A 26,810-nucleotide genomic window follows, 5' to 3' on the forward strand; every position below is an offset into this window, starting at 1 on the left:
TAATCTTGTAATCTTTTGTTGCATACTGCATGTTTTAATAAATTAAACTTTTAACTTTGGGTTTTAGTCCTTAAGCTGTCAGTTCCTTCAGTTTGTATCTAGCTAGTGATATAAAAGACATGGCTTTGATTGCCAGGAGCTAAGAAATATTAACAAACCAACCCAAGAAAACACCTTTCACAGTTGTTTTAGTGCCCTACTCTACTTAATGCATCTACCATGATATGGGTTGGCTTAAACAATGGGAATTAATTAGCTTACAGCTTTGAGGCTGTGAAAATATCCAAGTCAAGGCTTTCATCAAGGCAATGCTTTCTTCCCAAAGACCAGCTAGTGGCAATCTTTGCTCTTCTGCCACCTGGTAAGGCCCATGGCAGCATCTGCTGGTGTCTCCCTTCTCTTCTGAGTTTCCTTGATTTCAGCTTTTTGATATTTTTTTCTCTCTCTCTCCCTGTCTCACTCTCATTCTCTTTCTTTGTATGTGTGTTGGGGTGGGGGTGGGGGGCGTAATTCTTTCCATTTATAAAGGACTCCAGTGATAGGATTAAGACCCAGCCTGAATGAGGTGGGTCACACCTTAGCTGAATCACCTCATCAAAATATCCTACTTACAAGTGGAGAAGCTTAGCTTACCTAAAGTCATGCCTAAGAGTTACTTCTGGAGGACCTCTTTTGTTGCTCAGATGTGTGGCCTCAGTCTCTCTTAAGCCCAACTCTGCAAGTGAAATCATTGCCCTCCTCCCTATGTGGGACATGACATCCAGAGGTGAAAGTCTCCCTGGCAGCATGAAAGATGACTCCCAGGGATGAGTCCGGCCATGACACCATAGGATCAACAATGGCATCCTGATCAAAAGGGGGAAAGAAGTGTAACAGATAAGGTATCAGTGGCTGAGAGAGTTCAAGTAGAGTTGAGGGGCTACTCTGGACGTCACACTTAAATGCAAGCTTCAGTCAGACATTGCTACCAAAACCATTCCAGCCAATTCTAAAGAACACCTAGGGCAATATATAAGATTCTACAAAGATTCCATGCACTAGGGTAACTTTCCAGAAACCTACAACCTCCAGATAGGTCCCTGGACCAGATAAGTCCTGAAACCTAGAGGGGCCAGCCTCTCCAGAACATCAACTAGTTCCATCTTCCTATTCCATGTTATTGACAGCCCCTTCCAACATGAAGAATGAACATAGCCCAAATACCCCTAAAAAGTGGCAGAAAGATCAAAGGTGATGGTGGAGTTATACAGAGAAGGTAGGGTTTAACAAACGAGTATGACTGCTAAATCATTATACTGATATTTCTCTTAGTCTCCATTATCATACAGCAGCTAGAAGTAAAAACCTAAAATTATGGAATTGTAACCCATACCTACTCTGAAATCTGTTCTACAACTAACTGTTGTGCTGTGCTTTGAAATTTATTGCTTTTTTGTATATATGTTGCTTTTCACAAAAAAAAAAAAGGGAAAAAAATTATTGTGATGATAAAGAATATTTATCCTTCTAGCCTCCAATGTTCTGGAGCAGCTAAAAGGAAAAATCTGAGATGATGGTATGGTAGCCCATGACAAACTCTGGGATCTGTCCTGTAACTACTTGTTGAAGAGTGCTTTGAAAATTATTGCTTTTTTCTTTCTTTGCTTTGTACATGTGTTACATTATATAATTTTAAAAGTTTTTAAAAAGTCCTACTTACAATGGGTTTACACCTATTGGCATGGACTGGATTTAAGAACCTTGTTTTTCTGGGGTACATACAGCTTCAAACCCCCTCACCAGTCTTTGCAAATTGGCTCTGCATTGGTTGGTGCCCTCCTTTAGAGTTTAACCCTTCTATCTAGAAGATCAGCCTGTGGTGAATGTGAAGTTCCAGGTTCTTGCCTTCTTTTCTGAGCCTGAGTCTTTTCTGGGTTTGTGCTTGCTCATGGCCTTAGAAACTCCATTTTCAGGAATTCCTATGCTCCCTCTACTCCCTAAAAAGGATATTTTATTGCCCTCCAGGTGCTCTGTTGTAGAACAAAGCAGGCAATCTTTTTCCCCAGGTCACTTTAACTTAGTTGTTTCTACCATTGCTTTAGTTCTGCAAACTGCTTCTACCTGCAATGCAAGTTCTGGGAGGGTGAGCCACACATGAGTTTCAGACTACCACCCCATAGACAGGCAGTGACATATAGGCATCCCAATATCTGCACAGGATTACCCTGCTCCCTCCAGAACAGGGCCAGAGACCCACAATGGGAGCTCAGGCTGGCTCGACTCAGTGCCAGTGTCGGGGAGGGGAGGGGCCAGCAAAGATACCACAAGCGTCCATAAAATCTTCTAAAGCTGTGTTTTCTTGATTCATCACTTTCCGAGATATTATAACCCTTTAACTGTTTTCTGGAGTCCTGAGTAAGATAGTTCTGCCAGTTTTTGCTAGTTATCTAAAGATTCAGTGGAGGAACTCCACCCTGGATCGTCTCATGTGGCCACCGTGAGACTGGAAGTGTCCCATTCATTCACTCATAACAGTATGATCAGGGAGTAAATTGGGGAGATGAGTCAAGTACACCCATCACTGATGAGGAAGAATATTACTGCTTGTTGAGGGAGAAACAGAGCTCTGGGATTGTGTCCATATGCCGCCTACGTGAATGATGAGTTACCTTCTTGATCCTGTGTCCCCATATATAATTTAGGAACAGTGTTCCTACCTCACAGAATTGCTGTGAGTTTTCAATGAGATAAAACATGTGGAATGTCTGGCACAGGACTTGACACATATCAAATGCACAATAGATAGTGCTTGCTGTTATCATTGCACCACCAGCATATGGAAGGACTTTTCACATGGAAGATTGTGAGACACAGGACTAGATCCCACAGTGAATTTGTTGTTTCCTAATGAGAACCCATTGTTTGGGTGAAACATGGAGTGGTCCTGCATAATAGCAAGGAGACTGAGAAAATGACCTCGGTGGTTCATTCTAATGCTGATAGTCTGTGGTATTTAGATCTTGAAACTTTCATGGATGAAATGAGAGAGTAGAGAGCAAGAAAATTCAAAGCCAGTCATCATAATTGAAGAATCTCTTGTCAACAAGCTCCTTGAAGGTAGAGACAAAGATGTCTTATTTGCTATGCCACTGGTACCCCCATAACAGCTATTCAGTAAGCATTTATTAAATCTGTCAGTAAAACTATACCAGGGCATACACTAGGTTGCTGGTGGCAGGTCATCATTGTCTCATTAAGAAAGCTTAGGCTTAGCAAAGTGAGAATGCATCCTATGGGCCACCAACATTCTTGTTTTTAAAATAACTATGGGGCTGCAAGGATAGTTCAGTGGTAGAATTCTCAGCTGCCATAAGGGAACCCGGGTTCAATTCCTGCTCCATGCATTTTCCAAAACTAAGAAAGAAACAACCAAAAATTCAACAAATGGTGCTGCAATAGCGGAATACTCACATGGAAAAAGAATGAAATGTGACCCCAGGCATATAGCATACAAAAAATAAAATTACATATCATTTGTATGTTATATAGTCTTATCATCCACTTACAGCTTTATTCAATTCAACATTAGGTGAGCACCTACTATTGCAAGGCAAATTACTCAAAAGAACTTAAAATGACAGCTAAATATTAAAAAGGAAGCCTATCTATTAAGTACAATTAAATACTCTTATCAATAACAGACATTATCAGCAAATGTTTACCTAGTTCTTTCTCTCCACAGGCTGTGCCAGGTCACCCAGCAGATTCTCAGCTACCTGATGATTAAGCACAGGGATCCAATGACTTGTTAACCCTTCCCTTTTACTCTGGAACTACTCTTAATTGTTTCTCCAGCCTCAGGTCCCTGGATACCATCAGAGCTCCTGACCTTTGCCTATTTTATCTTTGTCACCAGATTCTTAACCCACAGCCACAAAATGGGAGATGCTATTTGCTCAAATTTTGTAGCTCTGGTTTTCCCTCTTCCTGATGCTTACTTTTCATTTGACTTTTTACAAAAAGAGAAGAGAAAAGGCTCTGGATTCTTGAAAGGCTCAGACAGTTTTACCCTCGGAACTCCTTTGATAATGTCAATATTTAAAAACTATCAAGCTAAAGAGAGCAGAGTTTAAACAATCTTAAAAGATTAGGATCTTAGCAATATGTTACAGCTAAATGTCAGAACTGGATAATGTCAACATTAATCAAAATGCTCAACTAAGAATTGGAATGATGTGGGAACTAGTTGAGTCCCTAACATTCAGGAGGTAATGTTGCATTAGCAGATGTCAAAGTTAGCAATGTTATCCCACTAAGCCTAGAACTTCCTGAGCATATGTTTGGTGTTAGCTGGTCTGCATTGATATTAACCACACTTAGGATAGTGGACAGGCAATCTATACACACTCAGTCGGCATCAAGGTTCCTTGCTATTGAACCCTGGATCATATTTCTTGTCATACTTGAAGTCCATTGATTATGCTCCATGTACACCTTGCACATACTTTTATGTTTGGGATTTATTGCAGTCTATTATAATTATTTGTCTATGTGTTTCTCTCTCCCACTGTAAGGTTTTTGAGTGAAAGGATTGTGTTTTACTAATATCTGTCAGGCCTGCAATGGGATAAGCAGAAGCTTTGGAGATAAAAAGACTTGGATTTAAATCCTGGCTCTAGAACTTACTGTGTCATCATAGGCAAATTTCTTAAATTCCCTGGGCCTCAGAGTATGATTCATAAATTGTAATACCTACCTTGAAGAGGTAAATGAGATAAATTACAATATCATAAAGGTTCTTTGGCTATAAGCAACAGAAAGAAACTGCACCATGAAGATTCTTCAGGTATAAGCAACAGGAATAAACCCTGGCTAACTTAAGAAGAAAAGACTTGAAACTAAAAATACAAAGTATAATCTGGGATCAGATTCTAAATCGGAGGAAGAAATTTCTATAAAGAAAACTATCAGGAAAATTATTGAAATCTGAAAAATGGACTGTATATTATAAAATAGCATTTATTAATCTTAAGTCTTCTGAATTTGGTAATTGTATTGTCATTATATAAGAAAATTCCTTGCTCTTACAAATACAAATGTAGGATTTGGGAGCAAAGGAGCATGATGTGGGAGACTTTTAAATGGCTTAGGGGAAAATTTTCCTGAAAGAAAAAGCAAGTCAGAAAGGCAGTAATTAGGAAACATGGCAAAATATTAACACTGAGTAAATCTTGAGTAAAAGGTATGGGAGCTCTTTCAAATGTACCTGTGACTTTCTATTACTTTGGAATAATTTCAAAGTGCAAATGTTAAAAAAGAAAACAGACATTCATTGGAAGACTCATGGAGCTCATATAATCAGCAAGAAGGCTGGGAACTAGGCTTCAAAACTCGACAGGTACCAGCACAGAAACAATTCAACTATCAGACTACACCCCTGGAAAAAAATTACTCTCTATATTATTTTTATCACTCTGCACATGACTCATAATTCCAGGAGAGAGAGACCTATTCACTAAACCAAGGCAGAGGTGGGGGACAGGATCTGGCAGGACTTTCCAGAAGGATTCATTATTGTATTCAATAATGAATACAATACTTTCTGAGCATATGTTTGGTGTTAGCTGGTCTGCATTGATATTAACCACACTTAGGATAGTGGACAGGCAATCTATACACACTCAGTCGGCATCAAGGTTCCTTGCTATTGAACCCTGGATCATATTTCTTGTCATACTTGAAGTCCATTGATTATGCTCCATGTACACCTTGCACATACTTTTATGTTTGGGATTACATACCAAACCCAGAACAGTACAATGATAGGTAATTAAAAAATAATTTTTAACTATTTAAATAAATTTTAACTATTTATATAATAATAAATAAATATTTATTATTTATTGTCCAGCACACAAGAAATGTATGCAAAAATATTAGCCCCCTTCCCTCCCTTTGTCCCTCCAGCTTCTAGCATTTTACCCAGGGCACAGAAGTGATCTAAAATTGGATTTTATGGATCTTAGCATTGGCATGGAAGCAGTAAGTAGCTACTGCTTAGCTATGTGAGTGTACTCATTCAGAAGTATGCCTTCTTTCTTACTGATCAATGGATTTCCCTGGACACACAACTGCTTCTAAGACAGGCAACAGGTTCAAGTATCCATGCCAAAAATATAGGAAGAGGTGGCAAGAAAATATAGTGATCTGATTTTAGATCACTACCACTTAATCGCTGTGAGATCTGGGGAGTATGTCTCTTTCTCAGTCGTAGTATTCTTGTATATAAAAAAGGCTATTAAATAATACTTTCCCACTTATCTTATGATCAGTAACCATCACTCCCCAAAAAACAACCTAATATTCCCTCACTATCAAATTTCCCAGTGCATTCAATCTTCCATTCTCCGAGGTAAATTATTTGATACCTTTTCTTTCTTTAAACCTCTATGCCCTCCGGCATCCTCACTCTTATCTGATGACTTCCTTTAATGATTCCTCCAAGAAAAGGCACAATACCACTTCTGTTATATTCTATAAACCAGAATTTAGTTACTTAATCACACCTACCTGCAAGAGAAACTGAGAAATGTTTTTATTATGGAGGGGCAGGGAGGGAGGCATGTATCCAGCTACAATTCTGGGCCTTTAATATGAATGGGAGGGAATGGACACTGAGAGATAATAGTAGTTTTTCTATAATGTATTTATCTTATTGTTTACTGAGCCTAGGGGCAGCACATCAAAATTTTGATCATAACCTCATGCAGACCCTAATTCTGTATCTGGCAATCAAACTACCTTTTCCAGTCCATTCATTCTCCAGCTCTCCAAGATGATTATTTCTTAACTTTTCCTTCTCTCCTCAAAACTCCAATACTTACTCCCATTCTCTTTCTCTCCTGCCTCTCCCCCCCCATTCTCTTTCTTGATTCCTATTTTCACAGCCAAAATAGAAGCAATTAGAAGAGAACCTACACACACACACACGCACACGCACACACACACTCACACTCATACATTCCCATTACCATTTTGCTGATTGCTTCTTCATGGGATTAATTAATTTGTTCCTATTTCCATATTTATTGTAAACTGGCATTTGATCTAGAGCAGAGGTTAGTAAACTATGGATAAATCCAGCCCATAGCCTGTTTCTATAAGGCCTGAGAGCTAAGAATGATCATTTATGTTTTTTAAAAGTTGTAAAAACAAACAGGCAAGCAAGCAAAAGAAGAAAAATGAAGAATATGTGACAAAGATTGTATGTGGTCTGCAAAGCCTAAACTAGTTAATGCTTGGCCCTTTACCAAAAAAAAAGTTCTGTAACCCTGATCTAGAGGCTTTATTTGTTAATATTTACAAGAATATGTCACATAGGTGATACTAAATATTTCCTAAAGCATCACATAAGGAGGCATAAAATGTCTCATTGTCACGCTTTTCTGATGTTAAGATGAATCAGTGATTTCAGTGATTCCTTACAAAATTCCCTTTCAATGTTTCTCCTGTTTTAGCATCCATTGGTGACAGTTGCCTAGATCTATTATTTCATTAGGGTCTAAAAATGATGATTTTTTAAAAAATTCCATCATTCCCTTTGCACTTATTATCTAGAATTCTTTAATAAAGCATAACTTTTCCCTCATTAACTGTTCGGTCACCCTGAAACACAATTCCCATAGGAAAGGCAAGACCAGCATTTGTTTCTTTCTTATTATTTACCAGTTTTCAGAATAATGAATTGGTATCCTAGCAATCTGTAGAGATGACTAATAAGGGCTTTTTCATTTCTTGGAGATTTATATAATTGATGTGTTTCAAAAAACTGCAGATATTGTTTTTGATGCACAAAGTGTCCCAAATTTGTGAGACCCTTAAAGTAGTTTTTGTATTCTTTCAATGAGACTTCATTAGTATTTGATAGCTTTCTTGCTTTCTGATGGAGCAAACTGTCACACTTTGTACACTTTCTGCCTCAGACCTAGAATCGATTAATTCTCCAAGGAGTCCTTTGATGGCTTCAATTAAGATTTTGCCACCTCTACTCTGCTAAAACAGCCTGTTAATGTCAAAAAGACTCTGTATTTCCCTGGAGTCATGGGACTGAGAATGCCTTCTTGACCAAAAGTGGGAATATAAATGAAACAAAATAAAGTTTCAGTGGCTAAGAGAGTTCAAATAGAGTCAAGAGGTCATTCTGGAGGTTACGCTTATGCAAACTTCAGCCAAATATTTCAAGTTGCCACAGTATACCAAAAGCCCCAACCAACAGTATTCTTGAAAACCCTAAGGAATACCCTGGGCTCTATCTAAGACTCTATACAAGTTTTACTTAGTAAGTTTAGTTTTTCAGAAACTTAAAACCTCCAGATTGTGCCCATGCCAGATAAGCCCTGAAACCCAGAGGTACCAGTCTCTCCAGGAACATCATCAATCAGGTTCATTCCTCTACCCTATAAGGTAGACACCAATTTCCAGCAGAAAGAAGTTAAATTGTTCGTTGCCCAGATATCCCTGAAGATTGAGCGAATGATCAAATGTGAGAAAGGAGGAGTAATTGAGAAATTAGCGTTTAGCAAATGATTATGACTACTGAATCATATAGATGTTTCTTTTTAGTTTCTGGTGTATTGGAATAGTCAAAAGAAAAAACTTGAAATTGTTGAACTATAACCCAGTAACCTCAATCTTTGATAATGATCGTATAACTATATATCTTTTATTGTGTGATTGTAAAAACTTTGTGACAGACACTTCCTTAATCCAGTGCATCAGTAGATGAGTAATAAAACAAAAACACGCATGAAAAAAAATAATAGGTTGGGTATATGGGAAAAATACTCCTACATAAACTATGGACAATAGTTATAGTACTACTTTAATAATCTTTCAGTTGTAACAAATGTAACTATTCTTAAAAAATAGAAGTACAAAAAAAAGTGTTATCATCAACTGTAACAAATTTTCCACGCCAGTGCAAGTGTTGGAGGTGGGTTGGCATCATGGGATTCCAGTATTTTATGCATGATTGTTTTGTAAACCCACAACTTCTCTAATAAAATTTTTTTTAAAAGACTCTGTATTTCAAATCCAATGGTCATTTATCAATTTTCATCTTACTTCACCTATCTGTGGCTTTCACATGATTAATGACTCTCTCCTCCTGAAAATGCTTTCTTCCCTTGGCTTCCCTAAGAATAATACATTCTCCTGATTTTTCTCCTACTTCATGGGTCTCTCTTCAGTCTCCTTTGCTGGTTCTAACTTATCTTCCCAACCTCTTATTATTGAGCGCCCCAGAGCTCCATCCTTGAACCTCTTTTCACTTTTATCTACACTGATTTTCTTTGACATGTCATCAGTTTTATTATTTTAAATACCATCTATATGTTAATCGCTTCTACACTTAACTCCAACCTAAACCAAGCACCTGAATTCCAGACTTGTATATTCAACTGCCTATTAAACCTCTCTACTTGGATAATGAATAGATATTTCAGAATTAATAAATAAGCCAACCCCCAGCCCCAACAGAAACCTGTTTCTCCCACAATTTTCTTCATTTTGGTAAATGACAACTTCATTGTTCCTTTGCTCAGTTAAAAAATCTGGGTGTTATCCTTGATACCTTTCTCACATCCCACATCTAAATACTGTGGGAAGTCCTATTGACTCTACTTCAAAATACATCCAATATCAAAACACTTTTTAAGACCACCATTGCTACAACTCTGTGTAAACCACTATCATTTCTCTTCTAGATTATTGCAGGTACCTTTTAACTATTCTGTCTGCTTCTGCCCTTACCCATTTCCATTTCATCTATTCTCAGTACAACAGCTGTAATGTTTTTGTTAAAATCATCATAGTTGAATGTCACACTATCTGTTGAAGACCATCAAGTGGCTCCCAAACTTACTCAAAGTGAAAACCAGAGTCATTCCTATGACTTCTACATCCCAACATGACCTGGCTCCTGATTTTACTTCTCTGATCTCATCTCCTGTCTATCCCATGTGCCAGGGCCAGGCTCATCCCTGAGAGTAACGTTTCCAGGGAGACTTACAGCCCTGCAAGTCAACTCTCATGTAGGGAGGAGGGCAGTGAGTCTATTTGCAGACTTTGGCTTAAAGAGAGAGGCTACATCTGAGCAACAAAAGAGGTTCTCCGGGAATGATTCTTAGGCATAATTATAGCTTCATAATTATAGCCTCATGGCTGGTTATGAAAAGCCATGTTTTAATCCTGATCCAATTTTGTGGGGTCCAACCTATTGTTTAGGGTGTACAACTTTGATTGGATTATTTCCGTGGAAATTTAGCACACCCAATTGTGGGTATGACAGTTTGGTTAGGTTTCTTCCATGGAGAAGTGACACACCTAATTGTGGATGTGGACTCTTGATTAAATGGAGATGTGACTTCACCAATTCAAGGTGGGTCTTGATTAGTTTACTAGAGACCTTTAAAAGGGGAAATATTTTGGTGAAACCTCAGATGCAGATGCTTGGAGATTAGTTGCTTCAGAGCTGACAGAGACACGGATGGGCAGAGCCCAGAGACGTTGACATGTGCCTTCCCATGAGGTGCTAAGCAAGCCGAAACCCAGAGCTGTGTCCCAGAGAAGTTAAGTGATGGCCCACAGATGCTTAGACAGGAAACCACTGGCATCAGAAGTTGGAAGTAATGGAACCTGGACAAGGACCAGCAGATGCTAGCTGCATGGCTTCTCATTTGAAGACACTGGCCTTTCTTGAGTCAAGTTATCTTTTATTGGATGCCTTAATTTGGATACTTTTTCTGGCCTTAGAACTGTAAACTTGCAATAGATTCCCCTTTTAAAAGCCATTCCATTTCTGGTATATTGCATTCCAGCAGCATTAGCAAACTAAAACCCCATTACAGAAATAAGTTTTGTAAGGGCAAGCCTCAAGATTGAGGGTTTGGCTTATTAAATTCAGAGTCCCTACTGCTGATGAGAATATCAGGAATTTCCCAGGTGGGGAAGTTTAATAGTTCTATATTTTTTCTTCAGTCCCTCAAAGGATTTTGCAAATACTTATTTTCTGCCCCAAATACTCTGGAATGTAACAGAGTATTATTACATTGAGCTATACAGAGTAGAAAGGTCTCATTCCCTACTCAGACTACCTGTATTTAGGATGTTTAAATAACATGGCCAGACGGGTTAAGTTAGGTAATGTGCTACAGAAAATGTAAATTTTGGACAAAATAAACATCTCTGCCTTTGGTGACAGACATTGAAAATTTAAAATACAGATAATATCATCTGCTTTACCTTAGTTCCAACCTAGTCAGCTTCATTCATATCTCTAATTGAAGTCTGATCTCTTTGTCAGTTTCTTTAGCAGTTGCTGTATAGAATAATACTTATTTTAGGAGCTTCCAAACTCTAACTCTGAGTCTTCGGTGTCACACAGATACCCAAAATTCCAAGGAAATATCAGGTTACACACTTATAGCACAAGCTCTCAGAATTTAGAAGTAACAATTAAAATTCAGGAATAAATGTGGCTGCTGTAAGAGCTTACAATCTAGGCTGTAATTTTCTTATAAGCATTTTCTAAATGAGACCCTAGAATATTTGTCCTTTTGTTTCTGGCTTATTTTGCTCAATATAATGTTCACTAGGCTCATTTATCTCATTGCATGCCTCATGCCTTCATTCCTTTCTGTAGCTGCCCCATATTCCATCATATGTATACACCAAAGTTTGCCCTTCTGCTCATCATTCAATGAACTATTCAGCCACCTCCATCTAGTGGCCATCAGGAATAATGCCACCCTAAAATCAATGTGAAAATGTCTTATCATATCCCTACTTTCAGTTCTTCTGAGAATATTCCTGTCCTTTTGTGTTTAGCTTATTTTACTCAGCATTATGTCCTCAAGGTTCATCCATGTTGTCGCATGCTTCAGGACCACACTGTTTTTCTGCTGCATAATATTCCATTGTATGTGTACATTACATATTGTTTATCCACGCATCTATTGATGGACACTTGGATTGCTTCCAAATTTTGGCAATTGTAAATAATGCCACTGTGAACATCAGTGTGCAAATGTCTGTTTGTGTCCCTGCACTCAGATCTTCTAGGTATATATTGAGTAGCAGAATTACCAGTTATAGGGAAACTCGAGATTTAGTTTTCTGAGGAACAGCCAAACTCTTGCACAGTAGCTGTACCATTTTTCATTCCCACTGGCAATGAATAAGTGTTCCAATTTTTCCAAATCCTCTCTGTCATTTGTAGTTACCTGTGTATTTTATAGCAGCCATTCTTACAGGTGTGAGATGATATCTCATTGTGGTTTTGATTTGCATTTTCCTAATAGCTAATGAAGATGAACATCTTTTCATGTACTTTTTAGTTACTTGTATTTCTTCTTCAGAAGAATGTCTATTCATATCTTTTATCCATTTCATGCTTGGGTTCTTTGTTCTTTTGTTGTTGAGTTGTAGGATTTCTTTATATATACTGGATATCAAATCTTACATGGTTTCCAAATATTATCTCTCATTGAGTTGACTGTCTTTTCACCTTTTTAACAAAGTCCTTTGAGGCACAGAAGCATTTGATTCTGATAAGTTCCCATTTATCTATTTTTTTATTTTGTTGCTTGTGCTTTTGGTGTGTGGTCTAAGAAGCTACCTTCTATCACTAGGATGTTTCCCTGTATTTTCTTGTAGGAGTTTTAGGGTACTGACTCTTAGATTTAGGTCTTTGATCCACTTTGAGTTAATTTTTGAATAGGGTATGAAGTAGGGGTCCTACATTTCTTTTTATATGGATATCCATTTTTCCCAGTCCTATTTATTAGATTATTCTGCCCCACTTCAGTGGATTTGGGGGCCCTGTCAAAAATCAACTGAGGGTCCATTTCCAAACTCTCAATTTGATTCCATTGGTCAATATGTCTATCTTTGTGCCAGTACCATGCTTTTGTGACCACTATAGCTTTATAATAAGCTTTAAAATTGGGAAGTATAAGTCCTTCTACTTCATTCTTTTTTGGATGTTTTTGGCTTTTTCCCTTCCAAATAAATTTGATAACTAGCATTTCCAAGTCTGAAAACTAGGTTGTTGGAATTTTTATTGGTATTGCATTGAATCTGTAGATCAATTTGGGTAGAATTGACATCTTGATGGCATTTAGCCTTCCTATCCATTAACACGGAATGTATTTAATTAGGTCTTTTTAAAGTTCTTTTAGCAAAGTTTTGTTTTTCTTCAGTGTGCAGTCTTTTACATTCTTGGTTAAGTTTGTTCCTAGATACTTAATTCTTTTAGTTGCTATTTTGAATGATTTTTTCTTAATTGCCCCCTCTGTTAGGTCATTATTAGTGTATAGAAATACTACTGATTTTTGCACATTAATCTTGTATCTAGTCACTTTGCTGAATTTGCTTTTTAGAACAAGTATCTTTGCCATAGATTTCTCAGGATTTTTCAAATACAGGATCATGTCATCTACAAACAATGAGAGTTTAATTTCTTTCTTTCTGCTTGGGATGCCTTTTATTTCTTTTTCTTGCCTAATTGCTCTAGGTAGAACTTCTAGCTCAATGCTGAATCACAGTAGTGAAGTGGGCATCCTAGTCTTCTTCCCAATCTTAGGGGAAGGCTTTCAATCTCTCACCATTGAGTATGATGCTGACTGTGGGTTGTTGTTTTTTTTTTTTTGCATGGCACCAGGAATCAAACCTGGGTCTCCAGCATGGCAGGTGAGAATCCTGCCACTGAGCCACCATTGCACCACTCCAACTGTGGGTTTTTCATAATACCCTTTATCATATTGAGGAAGTTTCTTTCAACTCCTACTTATTGAAGTTTTTATTAGAAAAGATGCTCTACTTTGTCGAATGCCTTTTCAACATCAATCAAGATGATCATCTGATTTTTTCCATTTGATTTGTTAATGTGTTATATTACATTAATTGATTTTCTTGTATTGAATCACCCTTGCATGCCTGGAATAAACCTCACTTGGCCATAATGTGTAATTATATTAATGTGCCGTCAGTTTTGATTTGTAAATTGAGAATTTTTGCATCTATATTCATTAGGGAGATTGGCCTTTAGTTTCTTTTCTTGTAGTATCTTTATAAGATTTTGATAAGAGAGTGATGTTAGCTTAATAGAATGAGTTAGTAGTATTCCTTTTTTTAAAATTTTTTGGAAAAGTCTGAGCAGGAATGGTGTTAGTTTTTTTTGGAATGTTTGGTAAAATTACTCTGTGAAGCCATATAGGCCTGGGCTTTTCTTTGAAGGTTTTTGATGATTGAATCTCTTTATTTGTGATTGGTTTGTTCACATCTTCTACTTCTTCTCTACTCAGTATAGATTGTTCATATGTCTAGGAAATTGTCCGTTTCATCTAAGTTGTCTGTTCGTTGGTATACAGTTCTATGTAGTATCCTTTTATGATTTTTTCCATTTCTTAGGGGTCCATGATAATGATACCACTCTCATTTCTGATTTTGCTTATCTGTGTATTCTCACTTTTTGATGTTGTCAGCCTAGCGAGGGGGGTGTCAATCTTGTTGATTTTCTCAAAGAACCAACTTTTGGTTTTATTGATTCTATTATTTTTTGTTTCTGCTTTAATCTTTGTTATTTCTTTTATTCTACTTGCTTTAGGGATAGTTTGCTGTTCTTTCTCCGGCTTCTTTAGTTGTTCAGTTACAACTTTCATTTTAGCTCTTTCTTCCTTTTTAATGTAAGCATTTAGAGCTACAAATTTCCCTGTCGCCATAGCCTTCACTGCATCCAATAGGTTTTGATATGTTGTATTCTCTTTTTAATTCATCTCCATATATTTACTGATTTCTCATACAATTTCTTCTTTGACCCATTGATTGTTTACAAGTGTATTGTTTAACCTCCATGTATTTATGAAAGTTCCAGTTCATTCATGGTTATTGACTATGGTTACTGATTATGATTATTCTGTAATGGTCAGAGAAAATGATGTGGATAATTTCAATCTCTTAAAATTTATTCAGACCTGTTTTGTGCTCCACTTTATCATCTATCCTGGAGAATGTTCCATGAACACTTGAGAAGAATGCATATCCTGGTGTTTTAGGATGCAGTGATCTATATATGTTTGTTAGGTCTAATTCATTTATCCTATGGTTTATGTTCACTACTTTCTTATTTATCTTCTGTCTGGTTGTTCTATCCCTAAAGGAGAATGGTGTATTGAAGTCTCCCGCTGTTATTACAGAGATGTCTATTGCTCCCTTCAGTTTTGCCAATGTTTGCCTCATGCACATTGGAGCTCTTTGATTAGTGCATAAACATTAGTGGTGGTTATTTCTTCTTGGCGAATTGTCCCTTTTATTAGCATATAGTGTTCTTCCTTGTCTCTTATGACACTTTTGCATTTAAATTCTATTTTGTCTGATATTAATATAGCTACCCCTGCTTTCTTTTGGTTACAACTCGTATGGAATATCTTTTTCCATCTTTTCACTTTCAACGTATTTATATCCTTGCATCTAAGATGAGTCTTTTGTAAACAGTGTATAGATGGCTCGTGCTTTTAAATCCATTCTGCCAACTGACATCTTTTAACTGGACAGGTAATTTATTAACATCCAAAGTTACTACTGTAAAAACAATTCTTGATCCAACCATATTAGGTTGAATATTAGGTTTTTATTAGTCAGATCTATTTTTCCCTCTCTCTCTTTTTATCCTCTAAATAATGCTTACTAATACTTTTCCATTCTGTGTGCTCTCTGGACCTCTCTCTCCTCTTTTTTTTTTTCAGCTGACAGAACTCCCTTTAGCATCTCTTGCAAGGTAGGTCTCTTGCTAACAAAGTCTCTCAGCATTTGTTTGTGTATGAAAATTTTAAACTCTCACTCATTTTTGAAGGACTCTCTGGATAAAGAAATCTTGGCTGGCAATTTTTCTCTTTCAGAATTTTAAATATGCCATACCATTGCCTTCTCACCTCCATGGTGCTCATTGAATAGTTAGTACTTAATTTATATGGCTTCTCTTCTATGTGGTGAGTCACTTTTCTTTCACTGCTTTCAGGATTCTCTCCTCTTCAGAATTTGACAGTCTGATTAGTATATATCTTGGAGGGGGTCTATTTGGATTTATTATATTTGGAGTTTGTTGAGCTTCTTTGATTTCCATATTTATGTCTTTTGTAAGGGTTGGGAAGATTTCCCCAATTATCTCCTCAAATAATCTTCCTAGCCCTTTGCTCTTCTCTTCTCCTTCAGGGACACTGATGATTCCTATATTGGGGTGCTTCATGTTGTTACTCATTTCCCTGAGATCCAATACAAATTTTTTCATCTTTTTCACCATTTGTTCTTTTGTACATTACAATTCAGCTGCTCTGACCTCTAGTTCACTTATTCTTTCTTCTACCTCCTCAAATCTGCTGCTTTGTTTCTCAAGTATATTTTAAATTTGATATACAGTATTTTTTATTTTTGCAATATCTGCTATTTTTCCATTCATCTTTCAAATTATTCTTTATGATCTTCTAGTGTTTCCTTGATATCCTTTATATCTTTAACCAATGCATTGAAGTTATTTAGGAGATCTTAATGCACATCTTTGGTTAGTTGTTCCAAATTCTGTGTCTCCTCCAGCTTTTTAATTTGGTCATTTGACTTGGCCATATCTTCTTACATTTTCATGTACTTTGTGATTTTCTGTTTGTTTCTCAGCATTTTATTATCTTTTTTTAACATGGGCAGGCACCGGAAATCGAACCCGGGTCCTCGGGCTTAGCAGGCAAGCATTCTTACCTGCTGAGCCACCGAGGCCTGCCCAGCATTTTATTATCTTAATAAGGTTATTTTGAAATTGATTTCCCTCACTTGCTTGAGATTTTATAGTTGTTTGGGTTTGTGTTGAAGATCGTCTTTGGTACTTGGTTTGTCAATGAATCCAGCCAGACCAAGGCTGAGGCCTCCCGTGGGAGATGCAAGTCTATTTGGAAATATGTTGAAGACTAGGAAGAAAAGCAATTTGCCAGAGTGAACTTTCCCTGTATTTCCAGCATATGGGGTTCTTGAGCCACCTCTTTGCCTCAAGTCTGCCTCTCCCAAGCTGTGACAGTATGCAGGGTCCAAACCAGGTGAAAGTCCCATCATTGCAGCAGGTCTCCATTTGTGCTAAAAGTCACCAAGCACTGGGGGTGGGGATGGGCACTGTGATCCTGGCAGAGAATCTATTTGTGAGCACGATAGGTTTGGTAATTCCCAGGGTCCCTAGTGTACTGATCTCAGGCTGTGGTACTGAAAGGCTCTCCTTCCCCAGATTGCAGCCAGCCTGGGAGTGCCCTGCTTTTTGCTGACCCACTAAGTCCAGGCCAGCATGTATCCACAAGCCTCTGAGGTGGGAAAGGAGCTCCTGGCACTACAGTGGGCCTTTCTCCTTTCTCCCTGCCTCTCCGTCCATGCACACAATGAGTGCCCAGGCCTCCGTGGAGAAAGGATAGAGGCAGCAGGACCCAGAGTGTCTATTTTGCTGGCCAATTGTCAGATCAGATCTACTCTGTGTCTCATCTCCTCTCAAGGGGAGGGCCCCCCAGTAACCCTGAAAACCAAGTACCTACAGCAGCCTGCCTCAGAGTTGGGGGTGGGGTGGGCACTGTGTACCACCATAAGGTCTCAGTATGTAGATAAAACAAATCTGCTGGTACCTGGGTTCTCACATGGGAGCTCACGACTGCAGTACTGAGAGACAACTCCCAGCTGGCTATGGAGGTAGGAGTTTGAAAGTACATCACTCCTCCAGCACCTATCTGCTCCAGCCTATATAGCAGCCAGCCCCAGGTGTGGGCACAACTGAAAAAACTCACTCTGTCCTCTCAGTCACATTTTCCCCACTTTTCATCTAGGTCCTCCCTTTATAATGTAGAAGTCCCTCTCTGGCCCCTTGTACTCTGGACCTGCTGTCCCAGTCATTTTCTGCCTTTTTAAAAATTATTCCAAGGTGGAGAAGTTAACTCTGCCTATTCTATCCTGCCATCTTCCTGCAAGTTCACCATAATATTTTTTTAAATAAAAGGATGGGTTCAAATGAGATGAGACACTTAAAGCCCTCAGCACAGTGAATGCTGACTATTGCATTATCATTGTATATGAACCATTTCATTTCCTCTATATGAATTCATTTACAAAGCTCAGTCAATAGTGACCTTCCAGAGAAAGGGAATGAGATTAGGACAGGCCAATATGCTGGTGGGCACTATGGGATTGATTTCTCCCTGGGCTGCACTCATTAGTACCCCAACATCTACACCTCTTTGGCCCATGTCAGTATGGGGTTAATAAATAGGCTCTTTTAGAAAGCATTGGTTTTTCTATAGAAGACTATTGAGAAAAAAAAAAACTGTAATAAACCCTTGAATGTCATTATAAAGTCTCCTTTCTCGAAGTTTTCAATAAATAAAAGAGTGCTTTCATATGAGAATCAAGGCTGTTCTCAGATTAAGAGTATATTGCTGTCAGCTTCCAGCTTCTGGGTGGGATGAAAGTTCATTTATTGCAATTCTTTTTCTCTTTCTACTACAGATGGAAAGAATATATAATAGGCAGTTCTGCCATGTTCTGCTGGTTTCCTATAAAGGGGAAACCAATTTTAACTTGGATTTCTATAAAGAGAAAGTTCATAAATTCTCTACCAAATCTCCATCATGCTTTTTCCTGTAATAATCTTAGGAGTAGCTCATGGTACTTTGGATATTTTTTTTGCAAGAGGAAGGTACTGCTTCATATCCAATACCTCAGAGCTGTTTTGTATGTATTCCACTCTCAAAGGAGGGTCATTCCCCTCTTATAAAAATATCTCCCCATGTAATTTATATATGCCACCACTAAGTGACAGGAATATTTGATGATGACTTAAGAAATTCAAATGGTTCACCTGTAGATTTATAATTATGGACACAACAATATTTTCATAGCAAAGCATATTTTTATTAGGACAGTTAAATTAAATTCAAATATTCATCATTCTGTTTATTTTTATCAAAGTAACTATCATATAATTTGCAAGCACTATTTTAAACATTTGGAAAAATCGGTGAGCCAAAGACATCTGTCCCTGTAATATTCATATAGTGGGTAAGAGGACAGGCTCTGGAGGCAGACTATCTGGTTCAAGTCTTACTGTAGTTACTTATCAGCTAAGACCTTGCACAAGCTACTTAAACCTTTGTTTCTTGTCTGCCTTATCTATAAAATGGGGATAATAAAAGTACCATCTCTTAGGGCTATTACAAGGACTAAATGAGTTAGTAGTATGTGTGAAGCATTCAGAACAGTGCCTGGCAGAGAATAAATGCAAAATAAATATTTGCTATTATTACTACAAATAAGCATAGGTGTTTTGTTTTGTTTTATTGCCTACTATATTATTTCATTTGCTCATTTGACAACTCTGTGAGGCAAGTATTACTAACTCCATTTCACAGAAGTAACTGAGCCTTGACCTATGAAAGAGAATGTCCTTGCCCATAGTGGTCAAGCTATTAGATGGCAGAGTCAGGTATAATCCCAGAGTTATCTGAGAACACAGGCCATAGCTCATTTACTCTATTCACTACAAAACCAACATTATATGTATATATTACATGTATAATTGAGTAGAATTCCCATAACATAAAGTCAACCATTTTAAAGTGAGCAATTCAGTGGCATTTAGTATCTTCACAAATGCAACCACCACCTTTATCTACTTCCAAAACATTTCCATCACCCCGAAAGGAAACCCATTAAATGGTTTCTCCCCATTTCCCTCCTCTCCCAACCCCTGACAACCACCAATTTCTTTTCTGTCTCTGTGGATTTATCTATTTTGGATATTTTTATAAAGGAATTATTCAACATGGAACCCAACATCGTATTTTTAAAAAGTAAACTTTTAAAGGAAACTAAAATTAAAGTTTTACCTATGTGCATAAGAATGCACAAGAAACAAACATTTACAAAGTGAATACACCCATGTATCCACATACTTGTCAGATCTAGAAATACAGTATTCACAAAGTAAACAAAATATTCTTTCTGTAGTACTCTAAAATGTAGATCTTGAACCAATAGATAGAAAGAAGCAGTGAAAATATTACATCATTTTCTCAGTGGCTTTTTTCCCAATGTAACTGTAGAACAGGCCTATTGTTTCCTTCTTTTGAAAGAGATAGAACTTCTTTTTTTCTTAAGGAAGGCCAGTTTTAAAGGCAAGCCTTCTACCACCAGCAGTGGATATACCAAAACTGTCAAAAGAGATCTGACGTGAAACTGGTTTTTAAACGAAAGACTTGTAATGGTTATGTTCTTGTGTCAACTTAGCCAGGTGATGGTGGCCAGTTGGTCAAGCAAGTACTGGCCTAACCATTACTATAAGGACATTTCATGGCTGATTAATAAACCAGAAGGCTGGTTTATTAAATCATCAGCACATTGATTGCATCTATGGCTGATTACACTGCAATTGGCAAGGGGAACTGTCTTCTGCAATGAAAAATATTTAATCTAATTGAAGTCTTTAAAGGAGAAGTTAGAAGAAAGACTCTCCATTTCAGTTAGCTAGCCTCTCCTGGAGAATTCATCAAAGAACTTCATTGAAATTGTCAGCTCACAATGTACCCTATGGAATTTGGACTCATGCATCTCCACAGTTGCATGAGATGCTTTTACAAAATCTCATATTTATGGATATCTCCTTTTGGTTCTGTTTCCATAGAGAACTCTGACTAATGCAAGATCTTAAGATGGTCAGTTCTATATTAATATTCTACAACATTGATTTTCTGAGGATGACCATGAAAATGGTTATATCTCCCAAGGAAGTGTATCTGAATCTCAAGGAATTCTGCCTTAATTTTCTAGAAGGAAAGTGAAGAAATTCTGATTGACATATTCCTTGCCCAATCCTTCTACCAATGAATCACTGCCACCATGAGCCATGTTACAGATAAGAGTGTGTCTTATTCTAGGGACTCAGGAGGAAAAAAAGCAGTGTGGACCAGCATTCTATATTAATCTTGGAGATATGTTTAGCCAATGTATTGGTTATGTATTGCCAAGTAACAAATTATACTCCAAATTTTTGGATTATACAATAAACATTTATTAACCTCTCAGTGTATATGGGATGACTTTGGGAATGGCAAGGATGGTTCTGGTTCAAGGTCTCTCATGAAGCTGTAGCCAAGATGTTGGGTCTAAGGAATCTGCCTCCAAGATGGCTCATTCACATGATTGGCAAGTGAGGTTGACAGCTGGCAGGATGCCTCAGTTCCTTACCATGTTGGAATCTTCATCAGACTATTTGAGAGTCCTTATGACATGTTAGCTGGCACCCCCCAGAACAAGTGATCCAAGAGAGGAAGGTGAAATGGTGACATCTTTTATGACTTATCCTTGGAAGTCACACACCAATAATTCCATAATTAGTCAGACTATTCCTGTGTTTCTAATGTATTAGAGAACTACTCAAAAGTATGACTACCAGGAGGCTGGGCCATTTTGGAGGCTGGCTACCATAGCTAGCCACTAGGAAATACAAACCAAACTAAATATTTCTTCCAGGCCCTATCTATGGTCAAATCAAATTTCCCTCCTTGTTCTAATACAGTACACCTTTCACAAATTGCTTCTATGGGAAATACAAAAAAAAAAAAAAAAAAATTCACAGACTCATCAACAAATTTTTTAGTGTAACAAACCAGGTCATAAACTCATCTCTTTTTCATATCTTTAAGTGCTTACATGATTGTCCATTAGATTTGGGCCAATGGTGAGAACTGATGAAGACTTCTCATGCAGATTCTTTGTTGTAAGGACACATTTCACTCAACTTTAGAATTTGAGATTATTAAGCAGAGGGTATTATATCCACAGATATCCCTCATTATTCATGACATGTAGCTACAGCTGACCATATACTGGGGGACTAGTAATCCCTCCAGTTGCAGTAGAGAACTTCCTTGGTCAGTAAGTTTATTTACCAAAATCTTACAAAAAATATCATGTATAACAACAATGGCATACAAAGGATGAGGTAGTGAAAGTGCAAAGGGTAGGAAATAAAAACATTTAAAAACAATAATAACACTGAACCAAAAGTCAATCTAATTTTTATTTACGGTTATAAATAATGTCAATGATAAAATACTGCTCTTCAAAAAAATACCCAAACATTTGTGAATCATATGTTGGAAGCATTTCTTCATGTTTAACTTTTTTTTTTTTTAATTTTGGGGAAAATGTTCCATTCTTTTCTGTCTCAGTCATCAAAGGAAAATGCTGTAAAGTATTGGTATAGTAATGTAAAGATTCTCCCAATCAAGATGGAGTGCTCATTATGAATCTGTATATGAAGTAAAGACAAATTTTGAAAAGCTAATCACCACCTTTGAAATATTGTGTAATCCAAAAGAAAAAGTATATCCAAGAGGATTTTGCTGTCTGCTATATGTGATTTTTCTTGTTTTCTGTTGTGAAGTTCTACATGAGGATATTCAAACCCAGAAATATTTGCCAACAGCCAGAATCAGCCTTGAATAATGTATAGTGAAATTCCAGGCTTCAAAGGGGAATGAAGTTCTGATACCTGTGCCAACATGAATGAACTTTGAAGATGGCATGTTGAAGGAAATAAGCCAGACAAAAAAGGAAAAATATTTTATGATCTCACTGATGTGAAATAATTAGAAGAGCTAAACTCACAGTCAGAATCTAGCATATAGGGTACCAGAGGATGGGGTGGGGTAGGAATCAAGAATTAAGGCTTAAAAGGTATAGAGTTTTCTATGTGGGATATGAAAAAGTGTTGATAATGGATAGTAGTGGTAGAACAACATTATGAATGTAATTAACAGAAATGAATTATATATTTGAATGTGATTTAAAGGGGAAATTTTAGGTTGTATATATGATACAAGAATAAAATTTTTAAAAATCCATGGAATTGCACAACACAGACAGTGAACCCTAAGTTAAACCATGGATTATAGTTAACAGTACAATTATATAAATATGTTTTCATCAGTTGTAGCAAATGTACCACACCAATGGATGGTGTTCATAATTGGGTGCATGATTTTTCTGTAAACACACACCTTCACTAATCAGCAAACAAATAATCTCTTCCTTAAACATCAGCACACAGAAATTGTAAAGGCCATTAATCATGCAATAATATCAAAATATAAGGAAATAAACATTTACATTGAAAAAAGAATCCATTAAACATAAATGACAGGAGCAATGACAAAAGATACTGGCTTCACATTAACAGGAAAAATCATATGGGTAATATTTGAATGTCTCAATCGTTTTCCCCAAGAACTGGACTCTATTTCTAAATCAAGTAATGTCAAGATTTGCTAACATTCAGCCATTTTCTCTGATTTTTTTTTTTTGGTTGTTTTTTGCAAAAGAACACAAACGATGGAGGTTCTTTTTTACCAATATAATAGAAATACATGATGAATTGTCTAGTGAAAGTATTTTACTAGAAATTTCTTAACCACAGAGATATTTGAAAGTTGCTAGAACTGTTTTCAAAGAAGCAATGGTATGGACATTACTTTGGTTTGCTAAAGCTGCCGGGATGCAATATAACAGAAATGGGTTGGCTTTTACAATAGTTCTTAGGCCATGAAGATGTCCAACTCAAAGCCTTCAACAAAATGATACCTGGACAAGCTACTGGGATCTGGGACACCTCTGTGACATGGGAAGTCTGTGTCTTCTGGTCCTTTGACCCCGGGTTTCATTGTTCTCAGTTTCTGGTTCCAGTGGCTTCCTCTCTGTGTGCTTTGGTCCTCTCTTAGCTTCTCTGGGACTTTCCTCTAAGCTCTCTGGCTATGCCTGTCTTTTAGCCTCTCATGAAGGACTCCAGTGAAAGGATCATGATCCACCCTAAATGGTGGATCATAGCTCAATTAAAATAACCTAACCAAAAGGTCCCACCTATAATAGGTCTGCACCCACAGGAATGGACTAAAAGAACATGGCATTTTCTGGGGCATATAACAGCTTCAAACCAGCACTGACACTCTTGCAATTTCTGGATTTATTGTGACATGGCATTTTTATGAATTTCTGTCAACCTTATTCTTATGATTAAGCCTTTTCATAATTATTTGTATATCTGGGTTTGATGTGGAAGAAACTTTTAACATTTTTAATTTAAAAACTTGTTCCTTGATTAAGTATAAATGAAGATAGATTAGTGTAGCTGTCTGCACTGTTTATTGCCTATACTGTTTATTGAACATGAATATGTGAAAGGATGATTTTGATAGTTAACTGACAAATTTGTAGAAGATAATGCTTAAAATAGTAACTGTTCTTATTTATTACTGTAAGATACCATTGTATAGATATAAATTTTCCCCTTCTTCAAAAAATGCATTAATATAATTAAAAATATTTAGCCACTACTTTTTCCAATTTTCGTACTAAAATATTAATTTTACTTTGCAATTTTATATTTATTATTTTAGATTGGTATGAATTTATTTATATATAAAGTTCAACAAAAGAAAAATTTCACTGTATACATTTATTTTCTGGCCATTATTATTATTTTATTTCATGAATATTACTGAAAATTTTAACATGTGGAGGAAGGTGGTGTTAAAATGGTCTGCCTCAAGTGTCACTGCTTAACAGTGAAAAATCCTGATATCAAAACTTTCCCTTTGATATCAGGAACAAAACCATGCCTATTATCATCACTGCTATTCAACCGTGTACTGGATGTTTAAGTCAGCAACATAAGGCAAGATAACAAAAGTGTATAAGGATTGAAAAAGAAGAAATGAAATTATCACTCTGTGCAGACTATATAATTATATACATAGAAATCAAAAATATTAATCAGAGGATTGTGAGAAGATGGTGGAGTAGGGAGATCCAGGACTCAGTCCTTTCCCCAAAACAACTATTAAACAGGTAGGAACTGTCCGAAACAGCTATTTTAGAACTCCAGAGGCCAGAAGAACATTGTATAGTATCCAGGGAAAAGCAGGAAGAAGAGGCTGATAAATTACAGTAAAGAACGTAAATTGCTCTCTCTACTCAGTGGCTACTGGCACTTATCCCCCATTCTCACAGCAGGCTGCCTTGGGGTTCAGCCTGCAGCTAGCTTTCTAGTGATAGAAAAGGACATATAAACCCTCTTCTTCAAGATCAGGGGTGGGACACAGCTCATCATTGATCTTGGCTTTTAATTAGTGGATTCAGATTGGTGGGGGCTCAGGTTGGAAGGCACCATTGTTTCAACAAGTCTGAGTAAAGGTGACAGCAGCCACTGCTTTAACCTACCCCAGATGGGCCACAGAAGTAGAGACTTAAAGACACTGTACTTCCTCAGGGCTGAGGGAGACAGTCAGAAGAAGGGCTGAATTTATTGGACAGGCCAGGAAAGCTCAACTTCAGGGAGCTGTCAGAGAAGTCCTTGGTACTCTTCCTAATACCCTCCCCAGGACACCTTGGAGCTGGTCTATGCCTATTTCTTTTTGACTGGGAAAAACTGACTTGGGAAAGTCCTCTCTGTTGTGCTTCTTCTTACCAGAATTTGCCCTCCAGGCAAAGTGGCTTGAGACAATTAAAGGAGTGTAAAAAAAACTATAGAGCTGGGTCCCCAGTCCAGATAAGTCCTGAAACCTAGCTCAGCCTCTCTAAAATATCAGATTGTTCCATCTCCCTTCCCCATATTAGTGACAGACCTTCCAATATGAAAAATTTAGAATTGCCATAGCCAAAACACCCCTAAAGAGAGGGATGGAAAGATCAAAGGTGATGGTGGAGTTATGCAGAGAAGATAGGATTTAACAAATGAATATGAATACTGAATCATTAAATTCATATCTCTTTTAGTGTCCAGTATTTTAGAGCAGCTAGAAGTAAAAACCTAAAATTGTGAAGTTATAACCCATGTGAAAGTCTGAACTATGTTCTACAACTGTGGTGCTGTGCTTTGAAATTTATAGGGTTTTTTTTGTATATATGTTATTGTTCATAAAAAAAGAAGGAAAAAAAGTCAATTGTGATGATAAAAAGTATTTAAGCCCTCTAGCCTCCTATATTCTGGAGCAGCTAGAAGGAAAAATATTAGAGGATTGTACCGTAGCCCATGACAAACTCTGGGATCTGTCCTGTAACCACTTGTTGAAAAGTACTTTGAGAACTATTACTTTTTTATTTCTTTGTTTTGTGAGACCCCAGTGAATAGCGAGGGCCCCACATGGTGATTTATCCAAGCATGAAAGTAGGTAGCCATTACAGGACAAGTGAGGATTGGAGATGGAGTTATCCAGAAAGGATCTTTGGAAAGTCCTTTTGTCTGGTGGATATTATCTCAGCATATTACGTAGAAAACCAACAAGAGTGTTGTGGAATCTATATAAATGGAACCATTGCTAATCTGGACTAAAAGGGAGAGAAAAGGGACAAAGTAAAGGAAAAAGTCTTCAGAGGCAGAACCATGAAGGCTAAGGTCTGGAGCCAGGAAACCTCAGGTCAGGAGAGCAGACCCACCCATACTCATGGAAAGAGTAAGCTTGTCCAGAAGGCAGAGGGTGGGCCTTCCACCTTGTTGCAGTGGAAGAGTTGAGCCACCTCAGGCCTTGGAGAGGGTAGAGAACATTCCTTGGGGATTGGGAAGAGCCTAGCTGCTACCTGATTGTTCTGGAGGGATTGAGCAAATGCCCAGGAGATGGTAGAGATCCTGAATGCTGCCCCAAAGCCTGCAGATGGTGGAGCCAAGAAAAAGGTAGTTTCCCCAGTGTCCCCCAAGATTACAACCA

The 26,810-nt window shown here is 37.4% G+C and overlaps 1 long non-coding RNA gene across 1 annotated transcript in view; it reads right to left on the reverse strand.

Moving 5' to 3' along the window:
• Window positions 1-26,810, reverse strand: part of LOC143644442 (uncharacterized) — a 75,425-nt gene that overhangs the window by 27,540 nt on the left and 21,075 nt on the right. Inside the window, exon 2 of the long non-coding RNA XR_013156714.1 lies at window positions 3,702-3,755. This is a non-coding gene — a long non-coding RNA (uncharacterized LOC143644442). The remainder of the gene's footprint in view (window positions 1-3,701; window positions 3,756-26,810) is intronic.

Source organism: Tamandua tetradactyla, chromosome 8, assembly GCF_023851605.1.
Source record: "Tamandua tetradactyla isolate mTamTet1 chromosome 8, mTamTet1.pri, whole genome shotgun sequence".
NCBI classification, from domain to species: domain Eukaryota; kingdom Metazoa; phylum Chordata; class Mammalia; order Pilosa; family Myrmecophagidae; genus Tamandua; species Tamandua tetradactyla.